This window comes from Phocoena sinus, chromosome 16 (assembly GCF_008692025.1).
Source record: "Phocoena sinus isolate mPhoSin1 chromosome 16, mPhoSin1.pri, whole genome shotgun sequence".
In the NCBI taxonomy this organism is placed as follows: Eukaryota; Metazoa; Chordata; class Mammalia; order Artiodactyla; family Phocoenidae; genus Phocoena; species Phocoena sinus.
In genome coordinates this window covers 47,649,657-47,675,237 of record NC_045778.1, presented here as the reverse complement: position 1 = coordinate 47,675,237, position 25,581 = coordinate 47,649,657, and the positions used below count along the sequence as shown (strand labels likewise).

The window sequence follows — 25,581 nt, the reverse complement described above, 5'->3', positions numbered from 1 at the left end:
TAATTTAGTCACTGGATGTGGCTGTATGTAGGTTGTTGCTGTGGGGAATTTTGGTTTGGCCAAAGTGTTATTTTCTTTGAAAATTTTGATAGACTGAGGTTCTCTTTGTTTTCATAATACTCCCATTCCACCCCACCCACCAAAAGAGCAAGCTATCCAATTACTGAGGTTACACTTGTATAAATGTAGTTGCCCAAATCTAACATAATCATGAATTTATCTTGTCATGACTTAAAATTATAGATATTATTTGAATAAAAGAGAATTAAGCTCTTGATTCATTTTTTTAATTTTTTTTTTTTTTGTGGTACGCGGGCCTCTCACTGTTGTGGCCTCTCCCGTTGCGGAGCACAGGCTCCGGACGTGCAGGCTCAGTGGCCATGGCTCACGGGCCCAGCCGCTCCGCGGCATGTGGGATCCTTCTGGACCAGGGCATGAACCCGTGTCCCCTGCATCGGCAGGCGGACTCTCAACCACTGCGCCACCAGGGAAGCCCCATTTTTAAAATTTTTACAGAGAGTTTTCTTTCATTTAGACTTTTTTCCCCATATACAATGGAGTGAATTTTAGGCTACCCCCAAAATACAGATGTGTGTTTGTGTGTGTGTGTGTGTGTGTGTGTGTGTGTATATCCTCCTCATTGCCCTACACACTTTAAGATAATACTACTCGTAGTGATTGAAATCTTTATATAATAGTATAATGGGGGAAAAGCTCTATGGATAGACAGTAGTCATTATCAAACAGTAGATGTATAAAGATATTTTTAGTTTGTGACTATTGTCCTTATGCATGAATGTTCTCATTACTCTACCTTTTATATTTACTGTCATCCCAAAGACTTTGCTTTGAGACACTGTGATATCTTATTGCCCCAATTGCCAATTGCTTTCCAATTAACTATCATACACATACATCTAATGAGCACTCACTGTATTCCAGGAATTGTCCCATTGTCCCAGTTTCTGAGTTCACCTAGGTTAATGAGCCCTAGCCCCGGTTCTTAAGGAGCTCATAGTGGGAATATTTGTTGCATTTCTCTTTTCGTTGCTCCTGAAATATGTATTTTTTAATATATAATTAGGTTTAAGAGCAACTTCTGACCATTTCTTCTGCCCTTCTTCCTAGTCTGGGCTCTGCTGCTTATCTATGTGTCCTTGGGAACACTACTTAACCTCTCTAAACTCCCTGATTCCTATTCTATACAATTGAGGTGATAATTCCTACCTCATCAGGGCACTGGGGGAGATTAAATAAGATAATGTATTAAAGCACCTAATAAATTGCTGGCATATGATCAGTGTTCAATGAAAGCAAACTGCTGCTGCTGTTGTTTAACTTGTATTTGTCACATGTCTGGCACTTATTGCTAAGGTTTAGTTCCCTTTCATTCCCTTGCTGTTATCCGTTCTTCAAACATTTGGCCAGTGGGAATTTAAAACTAAAGTAAATAGCAATAGGTCCAATTTATGAGCATCTTTTATGTGCTAGATATTTTATATCTTGTCAATAATCCTTAAAACAACCCAGTATTACTATTCCTACTATATAGGAGAAGACAAGGGAGATAAAAATTACTTTCTTAAGTGATGAAACTGACCACGCACCCCACACAACCCGGCCAGCTCGTGGCCTCCCGAGAGCAAGCTGTGTGGCTGACAGGGTCTTGGTGCTCCGCCCAGGTGTCAGGCCTGAGCCTCTGAGGTGGGAGAGCCGAGTTCAGGATATTGGACCACCAGAGACCTCCTGGCCCCACGTAGTATCAATTGGCAAGAGCTCTCCAGAGATCTCCATCTCAGCACTAAGACCCAGCTCCACTCAATGACTAGCAAGCTCCAGTGCTGGACACCCCATGCCAAACAACTAGCAAGACAGGAACACAACCCCACCCATTAGCAGAGAGGCTGCCTAAAATCATAATAAATTCACAGACACCCCAAAACACACCACCAGATGCGGTCCTGCCCACCGGAAAGACAAGATGCAGCCTCATCCACCAGAACACATGCACCAGTCCCCTCTACCAGGAACCCTACACAACCCACTGAACCAACCTTACCCACTGGGGCAGACACCAAAAACAACGGGAACTATGAACCTGCAGCCTACATAAAGGACCCCCCCAAACACAGTAAGTTAAGCATAATGAGAAGACAGAGAAATATGCAGCAGATGAAGGAGCAAAGTAGACCAAACAGACCAAACAAATGAAGAGGAAATAGGCAGTCTACCTGAAAAAGAATTCAGAGTAATGATAGTAAAGATATCCAAAATCTTAGAAACAGAATGGAGAAAAGACAAGAAATGTTTAGGACCTAGAAGAACTAAAGAGCAAACAAACAATGATGAACAACACAATAGATGAAATTAAAAATTCTCTAGAAGGAATCAATAGCAGAATAACTGAGACAGAAGAACGGATAAGTGACCTGGAAAATAAAATAGTGGAAATAACTACTGCAGAGCAGAATAAAGAAAAAAGAATGAAAAGAATTGAGGACAGTCTCAGAGACCTCTGGGACAACATTAAATACACCAACATTCAAATTAAAGGGGTACCAGAAGAAGAAGAGAAAAAGAAAGGGACTGAGAAAATATTTGAAGAGATTATGGTTGAAAACTTCCCTAATATGGGAAAGGAAATAGTCAAGTCCAGGAAGTGCAGAGAGTCTCATACAGGATAAATCCAAGGAGAAACAGGCCAAGACACATATTAATCAAACTATCAAAAATTAAATACAAAGGAAAAATATTAAAAGCAACAAGGGAAAAGCAACAAATAACATACAAGGGAATCCCCATAAGGTTAACAGCTAATCTTTCAGCAGAAACTCTGCAAGCCAGAAGGGAGTGGCAGGATATATTTAAAGTGATGAAAGGGAAAAACCTACAACCAAGATTACTCTACCCAGCAAGGATCTCATTCAAATTTGGCAGAGAAATTAAAACCTTTACAGACAAGCAAAAGCTAAGAATTCAGCACCACCGAACAAGCTTTACAACAAATGCTAAAGGGACTTCTCTAGGTAAGAAACATAAGAGAAGGAAAAGACGTACAATAACAAACCCAAAGCAATTAAGAAAATGCTAACAGGTACATACATATCAATAATTACCTTAAACATGAATGGATTAAATGCTCCAACCAAAAGACACAGGCTTGCTGAATAGATACAAAAACAAGACCCATATATATGCTGTCTACAGGAGACCCACTTCAGACCTAGGGACACACACAGACTGAAAGTGAGGGGTTGGAAAAAGATATTCTATGCAAATGGAAATCAAAAGAAAGCTGGAGTAGCAATTTTCATATCAGGCAAAATAGACTTTAAAATAAAGACTATTACAAGAGACAAAGAAGGACACTACATAATGATCAAGGGATCAATCCAAGAAGAAGATATAACAATTGTAAATATTTATGCACCCAACATAGGAGCACCTCAATACATAAGGCAAATGCTAACAGCCATAAAAGGGGAAATCGACAGTAACACAATCATAGTAGGGGACTTTAACACCCCACTTTCACCAATGGACAGATCATCCAAAATGAAAATAAATAAGGAAACACAAGCTTTAAATGACACATTAAACAAGATGGACTTAATTGATATTTATAGGACATTCTATCCAAAAACAACAGAATATACTTTCTTCTCAAGTGCTCATGGAACATTCTCCAGAATAGATCATATCTTGGGTCACAAATCATAAACCATAAACAAGACGAAAAGACAACCCTCAGAATGGGAGAAAATATTTGCAAATGAAGAAACTAACAAAGGATTAGTCTCCAAAATATACAAGCAGCTTATGCAGCTCAATATCAAAAAAACAAACAACCCAATCCAAAAATGGACAGAAGACCTAAATAGACATTTCTCCAAAGAAGATATACAGATTGCCAACAAACACATGAAAGGATGCTCAACATCACTAATCACTAGAGAAATGCAAATCAAAACTACAATGAGGAAAACAAAACAAAGCAAAAACTACAATGAGGTATCACCTAACACCAGTCAAAATGGCCATCATCAAAAAATCTACAAACAATAAATGCTGGAGAGGGTGTGGAGAGAAGAGAACCCTCTTGCACTGTTGGTGGGAACGTAAATTGATACAGCCACTATGGAGAACAGTTTAGAGGTTCCTTAAAAAACTAAAAATAGAACTACCATATGACCCAGCAATCCCACTACTGGGCATATACCCTGAGAAAACCATAATTCAAAAAGAGTCATGTACCACAATGTTCATTGCAGTTCTATTTACAATAGCCAGGACATGGAAGCAACCTAAGTGTCCATCGACAGATGATTGGATAAAGAAGGTGTGGTACATATATACAATGGCATATTACTCAGCCACAAAAAGAAACGAAATTGAGTTATTTGTAATGAGGTGGATGGACCTAGAGTCTGTCATACAGAGTGAAGTAAGTCAGAAAGAGAAAAACAAATACCACATGCTAACACATATATATGGAATCTAAAAAGAAAAAAAAATGGTTATGAAGAACCTAGCGTCAAGACAGGAATAAAGACACAGACCTACTAGAGAATGGACTTGAGGACACGGTAGGGAAGGGTAAGCTGGGAGAAAGTGAGAGAGTGGTAGTGTATATATAGACATATATACACTACCAGATGTAAAATAGATAGCTAGTGGGAAGCAGTCGCATAGCACACGGAGATCAGCTCAGTGCTTTGTGAACAGCTAGAAGGGTGGGATAGGGAGGGTGGGAGGGAGGGAGAGGAAAGAGGGAAGAGATATGGGGACATATGTATATGTATAACTGATTCACTTTGTTATAAACAGAAACTAACACACCATTGTAAAGCAATTATACTCCAATAAAAATGTTAAAAAAAATCTACAAACTGTAACTGCTGGGGAGGGTGTGGAGAAAAGAGAACCTTCTTGCACTGTTGGCGGGAATGTAAATTGATACAGCCACTATGGAGAACAGTATGGAGGTTCCTTAAAAAGCTAAAAATAGAACTACCACATGACCCAGCAATCCCACTACTGGGCATATACCATGAGAAAACCATAATTCAAAAAGAGTCATATATATACCACAATGTTCATTGCAGCACTATTTACAATAGCCAGGACATGGAAGCAACCTGAGTGTCCATCGACAGATGAATGGATAAAGAAGATGTGGCACATATATACAATGGAATATTACTCAGCCATAAAAAGAAACAAAATTGAGTTATTTGTAGTGAGGTGGATGGACCTAGAGTCTGTCATACATAGTGAAGTAAGTCAGAAAGAGAAAAACAAATACCGTATGCTAACACTTATATATGGAATCAAAAAAAAACATTGGTTCTGAAGAGCCTAGGGGCAGGACAGGAATAAAGACGCAGATGTAGAGAATGGACTTGAGGACACGGGGAGGGGGAAGTGTAAGTTGGGATGAAGTGAAAGAGTGGCATTGACATATATACACTACCAAATGTAAACTAGATAGCTAGTGGGAAGCAGCTGCATAGCACAGGGAGATCAGCTCCGTGCTTTGTGACCACCTAGAGGGGTGGGATAGGGAGGGTGGGAGAGAGACGTAAGAGGGAGGGGATATGGGGATATATGTATACGTATAGATGATTCACTTTGTTATACAGCAGAAACTAACACAACATTGTAAAGCAATTATACTCCAATAAAGATGTTAAAAAAAGTAGTGATGAAACTACCTGCTAGAAGAACGAAAATACTGACTCCAAAGCCTATCATTATTTTACTACCACACATTCTTTCCAAGATCCGTTCTAATTCTGAATGCTTTAAAAATTTTTTTGTGAAAAATGGATGTGCATTTTGATCATAAGCAGTAGAAGTTTTCATTTGAGCACAATCTCAAACTCTCAAAATCTGGATGCCCGATGATGTCATTAACAAGCTAAGATATAGAGATCTACATTTTTATAAGTAAGTATGACTGATAGTCCATGGACAGACCAAAGTTCCCCCAAACTTCTCAGATCTTGCCGTCTGCATCAGTTAATTTTTCTGTGTCATCTGAAAGTAGAATTCTTTTTAAGGGGAGGGATACTGGGGAGAGTGCTTTCCTTCTTTAGGCTTTTGGAAATACTTTTAAAATTTTGATAAAAGTTTATCGCTGATTTTTAATAAAAGATTTGTTTTGATATTTTGACTTTTCTTTAATCATAAGGGGTAAACATTGACAATCTGTGCTTGCTTTGGTAGAGTAGTTCTCTGTCTTTATTTAGTGCTTTGTGGTCTCTGGTAGCTTGAGGACATCAGGCATAAAGAGATGATGCAATGAAGGAGATGTACAGCTGGCCCATATGGCTCAGTTGCTGAGCCATTGCCTTCTGAGTTCAGTGTAGCAAGAGTTCCTGATTTGAGAAAGAGGAACTTATGGGTATGTATTTTCCATGGAGAAACTGAACAAACTCTTAAATTGAATTAGAATAATTAGAATGTAGAATTCTATGTAGAAGTCTCAGTATCAGCTTCTAAATGGTTACTTTGGGCGAATGCCAGTCTATCTGGACTTCATTTTCCTCCTCTGTAAAATGAGACCATTGACCTCTAGAACTCCAGGATCCCTTCTCAATCTAAATCTAATCCAAAATGATTCTGTAAAAAGGCAGATGTGTGTGTGTGATCACTGTTTGAAATGTGACTTATTCGAACATGAGTTCATAGAATATTGATGTCAGAAAGTATGTTTAGAAAATGTTAATGTGGGTGAGTGAGAGAGAAATACTTCATTGTTGCTTACAAAACCTTGGTTAACAAGCTTGCACCTTTCCTGAGCACATTAGATTATGGGGGAGGAAAAAAAAGGCTTGTATTTAAACCAAGGTTCAATTATTATTATTATTATTTTAGATAATGGTTAGTTTGCCTTTTTTATCCATTAAACTTGAGTTTCTTGAGTCTTATACTATCTCTGCCACCTTACACTGCCCCAAGCAATATTTCTTGAATGAATGAATTAATTATAAAATCCTCAGTGTACCTGATTACCACTATGGACAACTGTGAAAAAATAAGACTTCAATTTGCACTCTCTTTAGCCTCAACTATCTTATCACCTACTGTGTACCTACATTATGTTGAAGGGAAAAAAAAAAATCAGTTACTAAAGGAAAAAAAGAATCCTCTGCTTACCCTGTCCCTTCACTGAACTCTCATTAAAGAAAAGCAAACTACTATATTTTTGATGGCTAGCTGGAGTTTTATAAACATAAATAATTTTTATTTCTATAAGCAGTTCTACTTGTACAATGAAACCACTGAATGAAATACAGCAGAAATTTGGGTAGGGCTTTTCTCCCATTTGCAAAATGGTATATCCAAAGCAACAACGAAACATAGCAACAACCAAAAAAAGAGAAAATGTTTGGGAATTGTGTGTGTGGACGGGGAGGGATAGGTGTGACTGTGGATATTGTATTGAAGGAGGAATGGAATTTAAAGACACTGTTATTTGGCTATATTCTGAAGCAACTCATGAGTTTAGAACCAACTCTAACAATAAGAAGTTTTGGGCTTCGCTGGTGGTGCAGTGGTTGAGAGTCCGCCTGCTGATGCAGGGGACACGGGTTCATGCCCTGGTCCGGGAAGATCCCACATGCCGCGGAGCGGCTAGGCCCGTGAGCGAAAAAAAAAAAAAAAGTTTCAGTATTAGTTGTTTTCAAATCTGATAATGTTTTATACATGAAGAAGTTTAAAAACTGGATTTCAATTTGCAATTATACAAAATAAAACAAAACAAAACACCATTTCTTTTTCTGGGCCTTAATCTCCTTAACCATGACATGAAAGGAGTGGGATAAATGATGTTTAAAGTTCTTTCAGCACTAAACATTCACTGATTTTGTAAATCAGTTGATCAATTGGCTGTAACACTGGCTTTCCAGCTTGACTCTAGAGTGGCATTTCTCTACCTCTTTAAATTCATCTCTCCTACACTGCTTTTTCACTCCCTTCTGTTTATCTCCTCTAAACAAGATTTTTTTTAGTCCCCTATTTTGTAGCTTGTATTATGAAAAAAAAATTAAATAATAGGCACCTTGGGTATTTTTCAAATATAGTTTTACATGATGGACAATATTTTTTATTTTGTTATATATGGGACCAAGTTTTAGGAGATGAGATAGTATCAGGCTACAAGTATATGACAAAAACTCTAGCTTTTCCTGTGTTCCTGCGTCCAAGTGTGCATGGGAGCATTCACCGGGATTTTTCACATTGAATACAATCTATTACGCATTTAATACACTGAATCTAACCATTCAGTGCTGCCAGTATCTCTCCCCTAATTGTGAAACTAGAGTTATGCCATACATTCATGTGTATCAGTTCACTCTCCTTATTAATGATTCTGAATAACCATATCTTAATGCATGATTGATGCTATTAATGTGGCACCTTTTTGACAGCCAGGAGTGTGCCTTTATTCTTGTATTCTGAAGCCTAGCAGAATGTTAGATACTATAGGTGTGTTAAATGAATGCTTCTATAATGTTGATCTTTGAATGTGTAGACTTTTAAAAATATATAATGTTCTCATAAATGTGTAGGGATGTATTTATAATGCTGTAAAAATATAATAAAACTAGTTATCTCATGATGTGTACCTAAGTAATTTTTAAAAATTTACTTAGTTTATCTTTTAAATTAGTTAATGTAGGACTCATTGTAGTGATGCTGCCTCCTCAAGCATTTTCATCTAGAATTCTTCTTCCACGATTGTAGTTTTGCCTACTCTTATATTAACTTCGGAGGTAATAGGTCTTCACCCTTTGATATTTTAAGACAGGCCCTCAGCCTTGACTGATGACTAAGTAAAGTGGACTTTTCCAAGCCAGGGGAAACTGGTTTTGGGTCATAAATAAAATATGGTTGGAAAGTAATAAGAGAAATTTTGTTAGAAGTCACAAAATCTGAAATGGAGATTATGCCAAGAAATTCCAGAAATGTTTTGAGGATTCTGGGATTAGGGAGTGTATTGATAAATATACTTTGGCTTTTGGAGACATTTCTCTGGAGGCTTTGTTTTTATTTCCACAATGTTGTTCATAGTAGCTTACTCATAAAATTTTTTTTAAGCTTCTAATGAAATGTACTATATAAATTATTGAAATTATTGGAGGGGGGACTGACACGATATTTAACATTTATCAAATGTCTATATTTTGAACACACATATTGTATGTCATATATTTAAATATAGTCTCTGTCCTTAAAAGCAGCACAGTAAAGGAGAGTCACAAAACAATTGATCCAGGTATAAAAAGAAACAAATGTTTACAACTGTGTAATTTTTCAGGGCTCAGAAACTTACCTTCCTCACCAGTCACTCTTCTGTATTCAAGTATAAGGAAATTGTGAGCCAATGTGATCTGTTTTAAGAGATTTGGAGATATTTTAATAAAGATAGTTAATAAGAAAAGGAACCTCATTCTCTGATTCAACTTTAAATTTTCATGATCATATTCAATATTGCAGTTCTTAGTTTCTCAGGCTACTACCAAAGCATATGATGGTTATTTGGAATTTGCACTAAAATCTCAAGTTATTCCTGGTAAAACTGGTGTCCTACGTAGGTAACTCAAATGATTCCATAGCTTCAACATGAGCAAAAATTTTGAACTATTATAACAGTTCCTCTGACCTGAAACCCTGAAAGAAAGATCTAAGTATGTTTAACAATAAAAGATAATATAGGTATTTTGATATTATATACTTCTGATATGATAGTGTTTCAAAAATGGTAAGTAACTTAGTTTTTAGTTTTGGGGTTTTTTTTTTTTTTAGTAACTTAGTTTTTACAGCAACATGAAGAGATAGGTACAATTACCCCAATTTAAAGATGAAGAAATTGAGATTTAGGTAATTTGCCCAAGGTGACAGAGTTAATGAGTGAGCTGGGATTGGAACACCAGGCAGGCTGAATCCAGGGGCCAGGCCTTAACCACTACACTGTACTCCTTCTCACTATTCCTGCTTTTTATACTGCACAAATGAACCATGAATTTACAAGTATAGTAGAACCATCATAGAAAGGCATGATGGACAATCTTTCACTTCCCATATTTTGATATCCAGTGTATTAGGCAGAAAATAATGACCCCTCAAAGATGTCCACTTCCTAATCTCTGGAACCTTACATGGAAAAAGGGACTTTGCATATATGATTAAGTTAAGGATCTTGAGATGGGAAGTTTATCCTGGATTATCTGGTGGGCCCAATGTAATCTCGGAGGTCCTTACAAGTGAAAGCTAGAGGGAAGAATCAGAAGCCAATAAGGAGATGTGATGACATGAGCAAAGTTCAGAAAGATATGATTGCTGGATTTGAAGATGAAAAGGGGCTACAAAGCAAGGACTGTGGGCAGCCTTCAGAAGTTTGACAAGGCAAGAAACAGATTCCCCTCCAGAGTTTCAAGAAGGAACACAGCCCTGTGGACACCATGATTTTAGCCTAAGATCCATTTCAGACTTCCAACCTCCAGCATTGTAAGATAATACATTGTGTTATTTTAAGCCACTGTGTTTGCAGTAATTTGTTACGGCAGCAAGAGAAAACTAATAAACCCAGTAATTGTTTTCATTAGTAATAATGTTTTTCATGAAACTAGCTCATTCTCATCTAAGAATGATAGTCATATTGAACATTATATCCATTTCTAACTGAATACTCTATGTAGGAATTAGAGGAATTTGCCTCTCTTCTCTCATAAATAATTCCAGTTGACTGCTTTCTCTGAAAGTTTGGAATAAGTAATCTTTACATCCTTACAGTTTTGCTAGGTGAAGTTCTAAGAGTCTAACTTGTTTAAAAGAACTTTTGAGCAATTCACTTGGAAGTGACTAGGAATTTATTTAGGCATAGACCTTGAATAAGATAATTCTCTTGCCCCTTCTTAGAAGATTACTTATATTCTAACCCATAATTGGAAAAGCCAAAATTGCTTTGAAGTTTCAAAATGCTGATATTTTAGAAAGATATTTACTTTGAGATAAAATCTACTTTATCTGCAATTAGTTTCACTTAGCATGTTGCAAGGATGTGTCTGTTAGTAAATTTTGTAAAAACCCTACTAATTATTTGGAGAGAAGAGTGCTTTTCAAATTCAAACAGTTCAAGATAGCATACCAGTACTAACATGCACGTGCCAGGACAGGCAGATGGAAGGAAGCCCTTCCATATCAACTTCTGCTTTGAGCTCAGTGATCATGTACTTGGATCATTAGTGTTCTCATAAACCAATGTAAAAAGAGGGAAAACAATTTAAAAGTAAATAGGAAAAGGAAGACTTGAACTAAGGACTTGATATCTCTGAAGATTATCTCAAGGTGTTGATATCCCCTGCAGGACCATTGCTTTAGAATAATGAAATGAAAAAGCTCACACTCACTTCTCCTCAACCTTTCATTCTCAACACACTAATGCACATAGCCACATACAATAAACTTAGTTCAGTATTTATTAGACATCTGTTGTTGGTCCAGCATAATCCTTCTATCATTCTTGTCATTTACATGGTACAGTCTGTTGTCTAACCATTATTTTTGTTTCTTGGTAAGCAATCAGTTTATGATTTGAAAATTCTTGTCTTTGAAGTAATATTGTTGGATTTTCTAACACTTATTATCCTGAAATTTTATTTAGCCTGCTCAATAATAAGTTTATGACTAGTTAAGAAAGATTTCAACATTCTTTGCCTGGATAATGTTTAATCATTGACATATGACATAAATTTTCTGATTCATGGATTAAACTACAAAATTTCTATTTAATCCCTAACATAAAGCCAATAACCGAATATTTTTAACCACAATCATTATCAGAAGTTTCTTTAGTGGTGGTGTTCATTGACTTATTATTTCTCATATGAAAGTAAGAAAAACTGTGTCTATCTGCAATAAGAACAAAGGTCAATGATTAATTCTTTTACTTAGTTGCTCTCAACTTAAACCAGTGAGCTCTATCTTTATTTTAACTGTTGAGAGTTTTTAAAAGTCACCATTCTTTATTTTAGAATTTTATTCTTTTTATATCTGGAAAGATCAGCAAAGCATGTTTTTTCCTTTTATAACAATTTAAAATGTTCTGACCAAGCAACAGTGTCAAAATAGTCCTTTGCGTTTACGAATGACTTCACAATAGGTATATATAAAAAGTGAATATGAAATTTGATCTATTAATATGAATATGCCACAGACAGATATACTTACAATACTTGGATAATTATGTGGTTGGATTTTAGTTTTCATTCTTGATGTGGAAGTAATTGCAGAATTTTCCTGCCATTAAAATACGTAAATATTGAATATATTCTCCATTCTTTATAATTACTTCTCAGTGGCATTGTACTTATCATATATATTTTTTCTCAATACCACCCCCAAATTTAGGACACTTCCTTTCATGTGACCATACACGTAATTTTTTATTTAATAATTATTTATTGAATGAGTGAATAGGTGATTGAAATTTTTGAAATACTTCAGAATGATCATCTTAGCTAACTGTTATCATTTATTAGTGCTGCTGATAAAGAAATTTTTATATAAAATTTCCAGTTAATCGAAGTGTATCCATTTGAGTATATTTTTCCTGAAACAGCAAGTCTCATATTGTCTCTAATTAGATATAGGCATAGATAGATATATCATGGCATAAACTGACAAAAACTGATTTTTTTTGTGGTTGTCAGGATATTAATTTATTGCTTGGAAACAAATTTTCTAGTAAATGCTACTTTAGTGAAACAGCAGGGTTATATAAATTGAGTAAAATCATCCTCAAAATGTTCTAATGTGGTATAGATGAAGAAAGAAAAAGGAAAACACCAGTATTAAATTTCCTCCTCATAAATGGGCTTTCTTTTTTTTTTTTTTTTTTTTTTTTTTTTTTTTGCGGTACGCGGGCCTCTCACTGTTGTGGCCTCTCCCGTTGCGGAGCACAGGCTCCGGACGCGCAGGCCCAGCGGCCATGGCTCACGGGCCCAGCCGCTCCGCGGCACGCGGGATCCTCCCGGACCGGGGCACGAACTCGTGTCCCCTGCATCGTCAGGCGGACTCTCAACCACTGCGCCACCAGGGAAGCCCATAAATGGGCTTTCTATTCTGCCATCGACCTTTTAACCATCCTATGCCCAATACCATACTTTCTTAATTACTATGGATTTATATAGTGTAAAACTCTAAATATCTGATAACATCCATCTTCCTTCTTGCTTGATACAAGTCTTCTTGACTATTCTTGATTCTGCCTTTGAATACCAATTTGTAGGCTTTTTCTTAGAACTTCATTAGATTTGTAGATTGATTTTGGGGAGAATGGAAAAACTGATGTTTTTGACAAAATGAAGTTCCTGGGAACTAAAGTGTCAGCCCTTTAACAGAATAGCAGTATAATGCTGACTTGTGCTGTTAAACTTATACTGACTCTACATTGTTACTTTTCCCTTCTTAAAAAAAAGTCTTTCTCTGTTTACTTTATTTAAGTTTTTGGTGAGTGTTCTAGAAAAGTGAAGTTTGAGATAAGATACAGGGTGCCTCTTAGTGGTTTACTGCATTGAAAATAGAGATTATGTTGTGAAATGCTTGAGAAACAATGAGTTCAGACGGACAGCTCTAGCTAATAAGAAGGGGGCTTCTACAGTCAGACGATGCTGCAGCAAAGGACCTTATCAGAGAAGGTGCTAATGGTAGAGACCCAAAAAAAGCAGAGGTATCCAGGATAGCACACCCTGGAGTGTTACTGCCTTTATCAAACAGCTGCCAAATGGGGATTAACCAGTCACGACCGACTGTATAGGTCGTGAGATTGGAATGTTAATTCTGCATTCTGCACTGTACATCACAAACAGCATGCTTATTTAAAAAAATCAAACTCAAAATTCTGTCTTCTATATAAGAGTATCCTTTCCGTGGTGATATTTCCCACCTAAATCATGAAAGAAGACTGAAAAGTCACCATTCATGTAAGTACACTTAAGGAATGGAAGCCTTGTCTCATAGAGTGGTGTATGTTATTCAGGTATCCATGGTGGTTTGTTATTTCAAAATTAAGCAAAGCAGAGCATCCATTCTTCTCAGAGTTGTTTATTCATATGCCACATTTGACACTTTAAGTTGAAGTCATTTCTGGATTGTCAGAATGCAGAAGAACCCTGAAAAGTTTCTTGTAAATCAAAACTTTTAGTTTGATAGCAAAATAATTAGACAAACCTTGTCAGGTTTTTTCCTGACTGTTGTGCCTTGAATTTTTCAGACTTAACAGAAAATAGATATTTTGGATAAAATGGTATCTCCATAATCACACTATTAATATCCCCTAACTTTATCCAATTACAAGCAAAACTCTTATGGTGTCTCAAACAAAGCAAATAATATATATTTTATTTAGGGGGGTTTAATTCCTTTTTGGTCATTCAGATTTCATATGATCAGTTGGCCACTGAGACCTATTTTAGGAACTGGTTCTCATGTAGACTAGCTTATAGGAACCTAGTGGTTAAGGTGCCTTCTGTTGTCATTTGAAGCCATTGAAAATCTTTGCAGTTTGCATGTCTTGCATTTTATTATGATTAATTTATAAATATTTTATAAGGTGTATAAAGTGTTTTTGTGTAGTACCTTTTAACCAATTGTTTCTGATAAATAAATGTCTTTGTGAATTTTAGGTTTGCTTTTCCAGAGATATTTTATCTAAACTTCTTCATCTCCTATGTGTTTTTCTTAACTAGATACAATTTCTTAAAAAGTTAATTTGGATTGTACTAGGCAGCCACTAGATGACCTATTGGTCCATCTGAATTTTAAAATATATAAGGAGAAAGTATGAAGTGACATTTAAGAAGTTTCAGAAGAAAATGGGAACTCCTAGATAACCACTTTTAGAAAGTATTTAAAAAAAATATTGAAATGAATTTCTTCACATGTAGGGTTTTTTTTTTTTTTCTTACAGTTATTAGTGTTTGGATTTTCCACTTCACAAATGACAGGAGAGAGACCGTGGGCAAGACCTAGGGTGGGAATATGGGGAGCTGAGTATGAGAATGGGGGAGGGGGTAGAGGATGGAGGGAAGGTGGGGGTTGGGAGAAAGCTGGCAGCCACATCAGTTCATCAAATATCATGAGGAATTAGGCTGGAAATATTGAGCAAAAGGATTGTATAACTGAGACTTGAGGATAAAGGGAAAGGGCAGAGAGGTGGGAACACATACGTTGGGTCAATTTAAATAAGTCCACCTCTTTTAAAATCACAGTTTTAAAAGACTCCTCATGGAGTTGTCTGTGTCATGAACTAGACTTTGCCTCAATTTGGGGGTAACTTTGTCTTCATCATTGTGTATTAGGAATGGAATGGTTTTATACCACTCAAGGGAGATGTTCTTGCAGGTCCTATGAGAGCTCAGAGCATTTTTATTATGTTTTGTGATTACAGTTGGAGATGCTGTTTATCTTACTTCTTGTAAAACTCAGAGGGAAGCCTTCCAAGGGCTTTACTTCTCTTGGGTCCCTGCTTAATCAAATATACTTCTTCAGCAGTAATTTAGCATCTATTACCATGCTTGAGCCTTTGGCAGCCATGCAGCCTCGCAGCTTTGACATCACTTGTGGTTTGCAGAGCATCATGCAGTGCTGTCTAGTGCTCCTGATAATAGTTTCTAAATGCATAGCTGATTTATACTGCCTGGAATTGTCCCATCTCTTCCTAGCAATTGAATTTGGCAAATTAATCATTTAACCTTTTCTTCCCCATACACAGGCCTCACTATGAGGTCATTGGTGTCACACTAAGTAAAGCTTCACATTGACAGAAGAAAGTTTGTGCTGGATTTGTGAATGTCACCCTCTCCAGAAGATGTACCTGTTGTCTTTTCAGATGAAGAAATGAAAGCAAACGGGAGCATATTTTTTCAAGTGCACTTAATGAGTCCACAACAGAACTGAAAAGGGAGATCCATGCTCCTCACTCCCAGTCACATGCTTGGCTCCTTGGGCTTCCTTCAATTCTCACCAGAATTCCTGTGCCTGCAGCATAGAATAATCATGCTTGAATGTAGCCTCAGGCTTAAGTTCCAGAGCTGATTCCAAGATGCTAGGTTTAAGGACTTAGAGAGGGGAGCACTATAAAATAAGCCTGCATTAATCTGATGTGGTAGCTCTCCATTCACTGTAACCTTGGATTTTTATGTCACAGGGATCCATCTTTAATCAAGGCTTGTAATTAAGCAGAAACTCAGTGGAAAGACTTGATAGTCCCATGACTGGTTCCCCAAGCAAAATGCAAAGGTGTCTCTCCCCAGTTTAGCCCCCCTACCCTCAGAAATGTCTCATTATGTCCTTGGGTGAGCTGTGGAGGGTTCCATTTAATATTCCTATCACTCCTACCCCTTTGTCCCTCAAACCTCCACCCTCACCAGATAGACACTTCAGCCGCTGAGCCTTCCTCCTCCATAAAGTATCCTCAAGTAAACATCAAAGGTAGGAAGTTCTTGTTAGTACTATATGTTGACTCAAAGTGGCACAACAAGTATATTTCTCCTTGTCTCAGGGGTCAACTTGACCCACACCTGGATCTGACCAGAATATAGAAATATAAATTGTAAGGCCAAAGAAGGAGCTGTTGTTAGGGTCAGTTGTCTTCTCAAGCTAAAAAAGGTTAGAATTATTTTCTTTTGTAAACATAATCTTCCCACGCTGATTTCCTGATTTCTGGTGCACCATAGTACAATGTGTTCTCAAGACTAATTCTTGGAACAGTCTAGAAAGTTTCACGTGCTTCTTATTTTGTTGCTACTTGTCGAAGTCCAAAGGGGTTGAATGTGTCAGACGCAGTGGGTCATTTGTATGACATACTACATATTAATAAAAAAGGATATGTGGGAATTCGAGGATATGCTTCATCATGTTTCAGCATTTAATTTCAAAACATGGCCAAATCTGTTTTCATTGAGAAAAGCCAGAATTCGCCAAAATCAACATGAAGCAAATGAATTGCATTGTGATGAAAAAGAGTTAAGACGTACACAGACACATTGTTCCTTTCAATTGTTATCGAAGTAGCTTTGTTTTTTTAAAAAAGTATTAAATTTTTTTTTTTTTTTTTTTTTTTTTTTTTGTGGTACGTGGGCCTCTCACTGTTGTGGCCTCTCCCGTTGCGGAGCACAGGCTCCGGACGCGCAGGCTCAGTGGCCATGGCTCACGGGCCTAGCCGTTCCGCAGCATGTGGGATCTCCCCGGACCGGGGCATGAACCCGTGTCCCCTGCATCGGCAGGCAGACTCTCAACCACTGTGCCACTAGGAAAACCCAAAGTATTAAACTTTTGATTGCAATTTAGAAAACTTAATTAGAGAATTCAATTTGTGTATTGATTTATAGTGCATTCTGAAACTGCTCACAAAGTGTAAATATTCCCTCTCTGTGTAATGGAAATACTCAGACTACAGTTTTCACAGTCAGCAACCTTATCATGGGAGACAACTGGTAGAAGTTGGCATTTCTTTTATTGAAACCATATTCTAGAATTTTAATTTCAAGCTAGTTAAGAAATGCAGTAAGAAATAAGAAATGCAGTAAGAAGAGACCTGTAGTGACCACACTATATCAGAATGTGATTCCTGATCATGAGAGAACAACCTGTAGTTTCTAAAACTCTGTTTCAGATTGAGGATAAGAAATTATCCTTCTGTCTAGCAAATTACCACACACATTGCTTAATCTAGATTTGACATGTGAAGAAACTATACGTGGTATGCATACAAAGTAATGAGACTTGGTTTTTAAGTTATTTATATATACTTTATTAAAAAACGTGTGTTGTCCTTGAGAGAGTTCCTCTGGAAATTTGTACTTGTTCCACAATTCTCAAAATACTTTTTGAAACTTTTGGAAAGTTCTTTTAAAAAGTTGTAGTCAATTCTTTTAAATGAAACTAGAACAGAGTATTTTTTTGAAGCTGCATGAGAATGGATTTGGGAATTTGGAGCCACCCTGGAAAAATTCTTCAAATTGCTGTTGCAGCCACACATTCTTTTAGATACACACCTATTCTCTAGCCATGGCCTAAATAATTTTTGACTCCTCTAAAATTATTTCCACTTTCAAAGGGAAAAGATTTGCTATCCTCGCAGATATTCAGAAAATGAGCTGTGTTCTCTAAAAGCAATTCCAGAAGGGGACTTTTCAAAATGTTTACAATAATAGTAATAACTTGGTATAACAACATCACTTTTGAAACAGCATAATTGTATGTATGTGTTAGTTCTTACATGTTTGTTGACAAAATATAATACTTCATAGTCAACACATCCAATAGTGAGTAGTGGATGCCTTGTTTTAGAAAATATTTACTTCCTTGAACCTGAATACAACTGCTGTTCTGATAGCCTCCATAATAGCTTATGAAATGCTTGTTGTTGACTTTTGGAGGAGTATGTGATCTTGTAATTTTTTAGGAGTCATGATAACATAGCCTAGCATAATAGTTCCACAGGCATTTTTTAAAACTACATCTTTTATTAGTAAAAATGTGTTGTTAACAAAGTAAGACTTCACAAAATAGGAAAAAACCTATATTTTGAAAACCAGATAATTACTTGAAATACTTTTTATCACAACATAAATTTCATATTTGAAATTATGTTGACTTTTTTCTGGTGGAAGCAGTATCTAATTTAACTCATCTTTGTTAGTTTGTGGCTTATATTATTAAAATAATAACACAGTATTTTGTCCGTAAATGGTGGTTAAAAAAATCTATTGATGGGGGCTTCCCTGGTGGCGCAGTGGTTGAGAGTCCGCCTGCCGATGCAGGGGACACGGGTTCATGCCCCGGTCCAGGAAGATCCCGCATGCCGCGGAGCGGCTGGGCCTGTGAGCCATGGCCGCGGAGCCTGTGCTCTGCAACGGGAGAGGCCACAACGGTGAGAGGCCCGCGTACCGCAAAAAAAAAAAAAAAAAAAAAAAATTGATGGAATAAATGACTGTGAATATTGAAAAATTAGATTATGAACATTTGATACATTATAATAGCTTGACAGGTATTTAAAGGTAAATACAGGTTTACTTTAGTAAATCTTTATTTTAAATGATTTAACTTTTGAGTATGTTATGAACCTGAAGTTAGATTCAAGAAAGTGTTAGATGTGTTCATGTTTAAAAAGCAAGTTAGATATTTACAGAGATTAATTCATTCAACACATTTTACTTGAGTAACCATTGTGGTTCCAGATGTTGCACTAGATGCTGGTCATTATGTGGTGGAAAAGCAGGTAGCACCCCTGCTAGATGAGCTTATACTCTAGTGACTGTAGGGCTCTGGAGAGAAGAGATCAAACTAAAGGTTTTTGTGGTGACTCCGTATTGCATGGAAAAGTTCTCATTCCAAATCTCTGGGTTCTGTTCTTTATTTTGAAGTGTGATGAATTTGGACTCATGGTCTTTAAAGAGCTCTCAGATTAGAGTTTATGCTATGGTTTTCTGAATTCTCCATTGTCATCTTAATTGCTATTGCCCTATTCCCCAAATTCCTAGTATTTTCAATATGTAATATAATATGTGAGTACTATATGTGAGAGCATTTTGTAGATTGTAAATTTTTTTAACTGTAAGGTAGTGTTATTATTCAACAAGAAAGCATTTGAGCTGTACCTAAACAAAGTAAACACTCACACAATCACACAGTTTTGCAGATAATAAGAAAACAGCTAATCTGAAGGTCTTTTTTTCCTCCATTTTAAAAATTAGAGGTATTTTTTGCCTGACTTAGCTAGTTAATTTATCAACTGTCTACATCACTTAGTCTTTGTAGAAACAATTTCTAAATCCCTTGAAACTATATTTATGTTCACTATGGTTTAGAGCTACACTTTCTGGCGGGCACAGAATGTGTCACCCCATTAGAGACTCTCAATATTGTTTATGGAAGTAGAGAAGAAAATGAAATCATAAATCTGGAAGACACCCTATTTGGCCACCGCCTTTGGGGAGAAGTAATTCCAAATAATTAAAAAGGGCCAGTTAACTTTTTTCTTAAACATTTTTTAACAAGATGTTATAATTTACCTAAGTAACCTAAGTCAGCAGTCACATACATTTTCTTCATACATTTTCTTAAGTCAGTTCCTTCATGTGGAAAACAAAGGAAATGACAGGATAATGTCTAAAACTATCTCCTAAATTTTTCTATTATTTTTTAAATGCCTCGACCCATAGTTAAGCCCTCTTAAGGATAAACTGCAACTGAACATGCTCAAAACATTTAAAAAAAGAAAATCAGATTTTACTAGCATTGTTTTTCACTAGGAATGAAAGAGTATTTTATTCTTTCTTTCAAGTTCTGCTTTCTTTAGACTTTTCTGGAAACATCTCTGAAGACAGGCATTAAAAGACATTTTGAGGAGAGAGAAATGGTGATCAAATACAACCATGGCAGAAATGTCTTTTCTAAGGGTTAATGAGGCCACATTGTTTGTTATATTTTTTGAAATCTTAGAATAGTTGTGGATTTTTATTCTGATGACAAAGTGCAGCTGTTTCTAGTCAACTCTTTTAAATAAAGTTATTTCTTAAAATCCATTTCAAAATCAGCAAACTTCTGGGCCCAGAGTCAATCTTGCCCTATGTGGATGCCAGACACTTTCATTAATTGTGAAAGTCACAGGTTAATCTCCAATGATAAATTTTTTTTCCATTCAGAATCACAGATGATTCTGTGATCATACAGTTGTGCTACATTAACCATTTCTTGAATGTCAGTTACATTTCTCTCCTACTGAAACTCTCAAGTGGCTCAACTAGTACATCATTCTTCTTTTCTCCTCCAAAGTTTCCTGGGAAGCCTAGATTTGGAAAGAGTTCGCCTATAAAATTGTCATCATCAACACCATCTTTTTTTCCTGCCTTTTTAAAAAACTTTTTATTGATATGTAATATATATCTAGAATAGTGCACATATGTTAAATATACATCTTGATGAATTTGCAGATGGAACATACCCACATATAACCAGCACTCCTATTAAGAAATAGAGCACATTAGCACCCTGAGAAGCCTCACTTGCCTTCCCTTCCAGTCACTAACTCTTCCATCTTCCCAGTAGCTGTTACCCTGACTTCTAGATTTTTTATTTGCCTGTTAAGTGCTTCATTTAAATGAAATGAAACAGTATGTGCCCTTACAAGAGTTTAGCTTCCTTCACTTACCATTACTTGTTAGAATTATCTTATTAAAATCGTTCCATCTTACTGCTCTGTAGCATTACATTGTGTAGATATAGCACACTTTATCCATTTCACTGTTGATGGGCATTGGGGTAGTTTTCTAGTTGATGCTATTACAAATAGTGCTCCTATGAAGAGTCTTGTACATTTACTTGGTGAGAAATTTATATATACATAGGAGATCATCAACATATTTTAATTTCTCAATTTTATTGATGAAAAATTTATATAACTGAGAATTTCTGAGCAGCATGAATGAACCAGAGGTACCATGTTGAGTTGGTAGAATTTTTTTCTAAATCACAGAAACTTAACATTTTAGTTACCCAGCCCTCTTGGTTTCAATCAAGCTAGTTTCATTTCTGCCCTTTTCACTGACCTCCTCTCACCCTGCATACCTACTAATACACATTATATACTTATGCTTACTCCTCCCTCTTTACTTTACTTCTGTCTCCTAGAATGGTATAGTAATTATATGATACTTATAGTAGTAAATAAGAGCAGCAACTGTTTATTGAGAACTGTGTGGAAAAAACACTGCTATAATATTTTTTACAATTATTTTATTTTACCCTCACATAATACTTATGTTGCATAGATAATATTGTTGCAATTAATAGTATTTTTTCAAGTAGATTGAAATCATATCAACCACAATGGTATGAAACTACAAATCATTCACAAGAAAAAAAAAAGGAAAAAAATGTGGAGATTAAACAGCATGCTACTGAAAAACCAATGGGTCATAGAAGAAATCAGAGGAGAAATCAAAAATACTTAGAGACAAATGAAAATAGAAATATGACATACCAAGGCCATAGTAAGCAGCAAAAGTGGTTCCAAGAGGGAAGTCCATAGCAATACAGGCCTACCTCAAGAAATAAGAAAAATCCCAAATAAATAGTCTAACTTTACATTGAAAGAAACTAGAAAATATAGAGTAAGCAAAGTCAAAAATTAGTAGAAGGAAGGAAATAATAAAGATCAGAGAGAAAATAAATGAAATAGAGACTAAAAAAATTAGAAAAGATCAGTAAAATTAAGAGCTGGTTCTTTGAAAAGGTAAATAAAAATCAATTGACAAATCTTTTGCTAAACTAAGCAAGAAAAAAAGAGAGAGGACTCAAATAAAATTAGAAATGAATGACAAGTTAAAACTGATACTACAGAAATACAAAGGATCATAAGAGACTACAATGAATAACTATACACCAACAAATTGGACAGCCTAGAAGAAATGGACAAATTCCTAGTAACAGACAATCTTCCAAGACTGAATAATGAGGAAATAGAAAATCAGAATGGACCAATTTTTGTAAGGAGGTTGAAACAATAATAAAAAATCTCAACAAACAAAAGCCCAGGACCATACAATTTCACTGACAAATTCTACAAAACATTCAAAGAAGATTTAATACCTTTCCTTCTCAAACTCTTCCAAAAAGCTGAAGAGGAGGAAAACTTTCCAAACACATTTTACAGAGCTAGCATCACCCTGATAGCAATATCAGAGAAGGATAAATAAATGAATGAATGAATAAATAAATAAATAAAAGAAATTACAAGCCAATATCCTTGTTGAGCATAAATATAAAAATCCTCAACAAAATATTAGCAAACTGAATCCAACAATACATTAAAAGGATCATACCTCACAGTCAAGTGGGATTTGTTCCAGGGATGCAAGGATGGTTCAGCATCCTCAAATTAATCAAGGTAATACATCACATTAACAAAATGAAGGATAAAAATTATATGATCATCTCAGTATATGCAGAAAAAGCATCTGAGAAAATTCAACATCCATTTATGATAAAAACTCTCAACAAAGTGGGTACAAATGGAATGTATTTCAACATAATAAAGGCCATATATGACAAACCCACAGCTAACATCATACTCAACAGTGAAAAGCTTTTCTTCTAAGATTGGGAACAAGACAAGGATGCCCACCTTCACCACTTTCATTCAACAGAGGTTTAGAAGTCCTAACCACAGCAGTTAGGCAAGAAAAAATAAGTCATCCAAATCAGAAAGGAAGAAGTAAAAAATTGTCATCACTTTTTGCAGATGACATGATAGAGTATACATAGAACCCTAAAGACTCCACCAAAAAATTACTAGAATTAATAAATGAACTTAGTAATGTTGCAGGACACCAAATCAATATACAGAAATCTGTGGCATTTCTAGATACTAATAATGAACTATCAGAAAGAGAAATTAAGAAAACAATCCCATTGAAAATTGCATCAAATGAATAAAATACCTAGGAACAAATTTAACCAAGGAGGTGAAAGACCTGTACTCTGAAAACTATAAAGACACTGATGAAATAAATTGAAGACACATATAAATGGAAAAATATTTCATGATCATGTATTGGAGGAATCAATATTATTAAAATGTTCCTACTACCCAAAGTAATCTACAGATTCAAAGCATCCCTTCAAAATTCCAATGGTATATTTCATAGAACTAGAACAAATAATTCTAAAATTTGTATAGAATGTTAGAATATCTCAAATAGCCAAAACAATCTTGAGAAAGAAAAACAAAGCTGGAGATATCATGCTCCTTAATTTCAAACCATACTGTAAAGCTACAGTAATCAAAACAATATGGTACTGGCATACACAAAAAAAGACACACAGATCAATGGAACAGAATTGACAGCCCAGAAATATACCGACACATATATGGACAATTACTTTATAACAAAGGAGGAATGAACATACGATGGAGAAAGAATAGTCTCTTCAATAAATTTCATTGAGAAAACTGGACAACCACATGCAAAAGAATGAAACTGGACCACTGTCTTAACCATACACAGAAATTAACTTAAAATGGATTAAATACTTGAATGTAAGACCTGAAGCCATAAATTTTCCAGAAGAGAAAATAAGCAGTAACCTCATTGACATCAGTCTTAGCTATGTTTTTGTGGATCTGACTCCAAACATAAGGGAAACAAACGAAAAAATAAACAAATGGGACTACATCAAACTAGAAAGCTTCTGCACAGCGAAGGAAACCATCAACAAAATGAAAAGGTAACCTACTTAATGAGAGAAGATATATATCTGATAAAAAGTTAATATCCAGAATATGCAAAGAACTCATACAACTCAACAACAGAAAAACAAACAATCCACTTAAAAAGTGAATAGAGGATCTGAATAGACATATTTCCAAGGATGACTTGCAGATGGCCAACAGGCACATGAAAAGATGTTTAACATCACTAATTATTAGGGAAATGGAAATCAAAACCACAATGAGATGCCACTTCACACCTGTTAGAATGGCCATTATGGAAAAGACAGGAAGTAGCAAATGTCTGAGAGGATGTGAAGAAAAAGGAACCTTCATGCACTGTTGGTGGGATTGTAAGTTGGTGCAGCCACTACAGAAAACAGTATGCAGATTCCTTAAAGAAACTTAATACCAGAACCAGCAAATGCCCAGCTATTCCACTTCCAGGCATTTACCTGAAGAACACAAAAACACTAATTTGAAAAGATATATGCTCCCCTGTGTTAATTTCACATTATTTGTGATAGCCAAGCCATGGAAACAATGTAATTGTCCATTATTGGATGAATGAATAAAGAATATGTGGTATATACACAGAGAAATACTACTAAGCCATAAAAAAATGGAATCCTGTCATTTGTGACAACTTGGAATGACCTTGAAGGTATTATGCTAAGTGAAATAAGCCAGATGGAGAAAGACAAATACCATACTATTTTCACTTAAATGTGAACTCTAAAAAAAAAAAAAAGAACCAAACAAAATTCAACAAAAACAAACTAATAGATTCAGAGAACAGAGTAGTGGTTACCAGGTGGGAAGGGAGTTTGGGCGTAGGAGAAATGGGTGAAAGAGGTCAACTGTATGGTGACAGATGGTATCTAGACTTGTAGTGGTGATCACTTTGTAGTGTATACAGATGGTGCATTATAATTCTGTACACCTGAAACTTACATAAAGTAATAAAATTTTAAATTATGAAGTGTTACAAATATGCAAAAAAAGAACCAAGAACCATATAGCTAACATTCATGGACCCAATTCTCAGATTTAATTTAGGTAAAGAACCTGCCATTTTTGTTTCAAATGGCGACTTTCTCAAGTCACACTACCACTATGTGACAGAGCTGGCATTTGAGCCCAGCTGATATTTGACTCTTCATTCGTGTCTCTGTAAACCTCTGCCCTTTCCCTCTCACTTTTTATTTATTTCAAGCTCTCACCCCCTTCATGTGCTCTTCCTTGCATGATTCTGTCTTATTTCTGATCCTAAGAATACTAGCTGACATTAATTCATT

The 25,581-nt window shown here is 35.8% G+C and overlaps 1 protein-coding gene and 1 long non-coding RNA gene across 10 annotated transcripts in view; one reads left to right on the top strand and one right to left on the bottom strand.

The window, feature by feature from the left end:
* LOC116741941 overlaps nt 1-25,581 on the bottom strand; it is a 453,695-nt gene that overhangs the window by 27,784 nt on the left and 400,330 nt on the right. For all 6 annotated transcript variants that reach the window (XR_004346311.1, XR_004346310.1, XR_004346314.1 and 3 more), the window contains one exon: nt 9,341-9,398. This is a non-coding gene — a long non-coding RNA (uncharacterized LOC116741941). The remainder of the gene's footprint in view (nt 1-9,340; nt 9,399-25,581) is intronic.
* The window catches only part of RNLS (renalase, FAD dependent amine oxidase), a 272,676-nt gene that overhangs the window by 28,235 nt on the left and 218,860 nt on the right, over nt 1-25,581 (top strand). The gene's annotated exons all lie outside the window — the stretch shown is intronic.